Raw genomic sequence first — 4,137 nt, forward strand, 5'->3', positions numbered from 1 at the left:
AAAGTCGAAGCTCATGAAAAATGCTTTCAAAATATGGAAAAAAGACTTTTGGTGATGTACATCGAATGGTAGCTACTGCTTATTATGAATTAGATTCTCTTCAACAACACGTAGACGAGGTGGGTTACTCGAATGATCTACATGAGCGTAAACTAATTGGTCAGAAAAATCTTTCAACATGGCTTATTTTTTTAGGAAGAATAGTGGTGGATAATGCTAGAGTTAATTGATTTACGAAAGGCAATAGAAATGATGCTTTTTTCATAAAGTTGTCACTAAACAAATGTATTTTCTTAAATCGCGGGACGATATTCTTTCAAACCAAGCAGATATTGAAGCTCATTTTCTCCAATTTTACAAACAATTATATGCTTTACATAACGTGTCTTCTGAACCAGAGTTAGTTTCTAGAGTTATTCCTTAGTTGGTTTCTGATGATGATAACTCTCGACTATTTCTCATCCCTTATTTGGATGATATGAAGTAAAATGTTCTTTCTTTGAATGGCTTAGGCGCTCCTTGGTTCAGAAGAATTCAATGGTTCTTTCTTTTAACATTTTTGGGATATTATTAGTTATGATGTTCATGCCTTTGTGAAAGAAAAAAATTACCACAAGGTGGATTCTTTCGAATTTAAATTCTAATATTGTAGGTTTAATGCATATGTTCTCTACTTCATACACAATTGGTGATCTAGGCCTATTGCTTTGGCCAATTTTAAGTTTAAGATAATCATGAAGGTTCTTGCGGATCGTTTTGTTATTATTGCCCTAAATTTATCTATAAGTAACAACGTTGTCTTGTTATTATTGCCCCTAAATTTATCTACTCAATGTCTGGATTTCTTTTGGCTTCAGCTCTATCTTTTGTAATTGAATTCATGCAATTCTAAAGTCAGTTATGCTTCCCATTTTGGTAAATGGACATCCTATTGGATACTTTGCTTATATGTATGGGGTGCGACAAGTAGATCCTTTGTCTCCTCTTTCGTTTAGCTTACCAAAAGATATTCTTAGTAGGGGTATCACCTCGTTGATTGATTCAGGGACTTTGAAACCTATGGTTGGACCTCTGAAATTTAGTACTCTGTCACATGTTCTATATGAAGATGTTATTATGATGTTTTTCAAAGGCACAAAATGTAACTTATAGTCCCTCATGCAATTGTTTTGTGTATACACCACTGCTGCAACATTTGACTTTGAACAAGTGTAAATTATTTGCATGTTCAGTATCTACTAGATGAATTCAGGATATTAGTTATTTTTTGGCTTTGTCATCTGGATCACTTCCATTTACTTATTTGGGTGTCCCATTATTCTATGGGATGCCTAAGACAAGATATTTTCAGCCTATTGTTGATTGCATTAAAAGTAAACTTTTTGCTTGGTCGGTTTGGGCCAGATTTGTTCAAAATCAGGACCCAAATTGCGTAGGAATTTTCAGTTTGAGTCTTAAAAATAAACTATCATTTACAATATTGGGTCCATTTGGATCAAATCTCTTATTTTAGTTTTGGGTTGGATCCTGGTTTATCGGGATTCTTTTTTGTTTTAAAATCTTTTTAAAATCAAACTCTGAGAAAAAAAAAAACTATCTTTAGTTATGAACACATAATATGACTTATTTTCGCTATTGTTTTAGCATAAAATATATACACATACAATAAATATCAAAGTTATAAATTTCATCATAAAATACTTGCACGAGTTAAAATAACCAAACTTGTAGGGGTCTAAAATAACATAAAATATTTACAAACAACAAAATATCAAAATGACATATCCTAAAATAGCCAAAACAATTATCGATCCATCATTGCTTATGCCTTCTAAAATCTCAGGGTTAAAAAAAAGTAAAAATTACCAAAAATTAGAGAAACAAGGTCAACCAGTTTTACAGGCATCGGTTCTAGTTTTACCCAATACCTAATTTAAGTGATCGGTTTTCTTGTTTTGAAAACCAATTTCACCTAATCCCTTAACACAAACCATTTTTTTATGTCGATCCGGGTCAGTTTTATCGGTTTGGTTGGTTTTACCCAACCCATGAAATTTTCTAGTTAAATCTATTATTCATGGCATGGCATGTTGGTATACAACTTTTATTTTTACACCTGGCCGATTTCTCTTAAAAAAAATGTATATATTTTAGTTAAGAAATTAAATCTTGTCAAAGGATATTGTTAATAGAAAATTGTTACAGTGACATGGAAAGAGTATGCTTTCCATGGGGAGAAGGGGAACTTGGTCTTTGATCTTTGCACGCAATTAATTTTGCTGCGTAGCTTAAGCTTTCTAGATACATACATGTTTTCTACACAAGAATAAAAGGAATTACTTTTTAAGACATGTTTCCTTCGTGTCAATAAGTTAGTTAAATAATTTGCAAAGTCCTCCATTTGGCTAGGTATTTGACAATTTCTTCATTTGGTTTTGGATAACAACTGTTGGAGAACTGGAAGTTCAATTAATTTTTGGTCGATAATTGGCTAGGGTATTTCTTGTGTTGAGACAAACTCTATATTTTAAGTTTTGATGAAAATAAACAAAGGTTAATTAAGAAAGTTAATTTTGATTCTAAAAATGTTATGTTAATTTAACATGTGTTTTTGAGTGGATTTAATTAAGAGCAGAATCAAGCAAATCAAGAAAAGACAGCAACAAGATCATTCTGCATCATAACAGAGAATGATCTTCAGCTTCAACAAATTATCCATCACAGCATATTAGTCAAATCTTTTCTATCCCTGTGACAAAGAGTCTGCTCATGAAATCATTCATATCTAATCAGTACATGGCAAGGAACAAGTAGGAATCATCCAGACGCAAAAAGGTTATTTGATCGCAAAGATCAAAGGACTCGAAGACAGACAAAAATCATGACGGTCTGCATATTCCAAAATCCAAATGTCAAGAAAGTTTGATCAATCTAGGCATATGACAAAACAATAACAAAGGAAATCTAGAACGTTTAAAACGGAAACTCCAGAATGATTATTGAAGCTCAAGAAAGTTCAAACTGACAAACCAAGAACGTTAATCATTCTCCGTTTTTCTGCACAGAGACAGGAGCTCTGTTTCTCTGTGTTTTGATCTGCAATTCTTTTCCAACCTTCTCTAGACTCAAGACAGATAATGTACCATCCATGATCAATGAAGAAACGTCAAGAGCACTTTCTAAGAAAGGACATAAATTCTTTAAATGCCAAACCATTAAAAGTCGAAAAGCTATTTCAAAGAAGGATTATTTTTATTCTGAAATAATGTTTCAGTCAAAAAAGCAAAGTCTCTCCAACAGCTCTTGTACCTTCATTCAAGTACATCTACAGCCTATAAATAGAAGGCCATTATCCCGATTCTAAGCAAGAAAATCAAGTGCTTCAAAATCCATAATCAATCACATACATACTTGAAATTCTACAAAACAGAGGCAATCTTACTCACTGATTTCTGCAAAACAGTTGCTGGTTTTTACTTACCAAATAGTTTGTGCAATTATCATTAGATCCTTTGTAAAGAATCAATTCTCAAACAAGAGTTGAGAAATTTCAGATTATGTCAAAACATACAAATTGTAAAAACTCAAACTATATGAGTTTCTTTATAGTTTGTTTTATGATTACTTCCTATCAAGGTTAGATAGGTGCTGGTATTGCTTTCTGGGCAAAAAGCATTAGAGGTTGAAATAGATCAAGGTTGATCTAAGATTAGGTGTTGTAAGTTCAAGAAAGCTCTTTTACACCTAGTGGAAAATCTCACGGTGTGAGGACTGGACGTAACCCACGTTGGGTGAACCAGGATAAATCCTTGTGTGGTATTCTCTATCCTATCTCTCTATTTATCATACTGAATTAAGTAAAACATAAACTGATTTTCTATTTTCAACTAATCAAGGAACGTTCTCCGTTTTACTTCTAAAACTAAGAACGTTCTCCGTTTTTCTGTTTTCACAACCAAGATCAATCTTGAGTTACTTTCTTAAGTTTTAACAGGAATTTTTTTAAAAAGGCATATTTACAATTCAAACCCCCTTTCTTGTAAATCGACATTGTTACTTCAATTGGTATCAGAGCTCGGTCTCTAAAAAGTTCAAAAACACCTAACAAATGTTAGAGAAAAGATCTAGAAGAATGTC

This window comes from Cicer arietinum, chromosome 7, assembly GCF_000331145.2.
Source record: "Cicer arietinum cultivar CDC Frontier isolate Library 1 chromosome 7, Cicar.CDCFrontier_v2.0, whole genome shotgun sequence".
In the NCBI taxonomy this organism is placed as follows: domain Eukaryota; kingdom Viridiplantae; phylum Streptophyta; class Magnoliopsida; order Fabales; family Fabaceae; genus Cicer; species Cicer arietinum.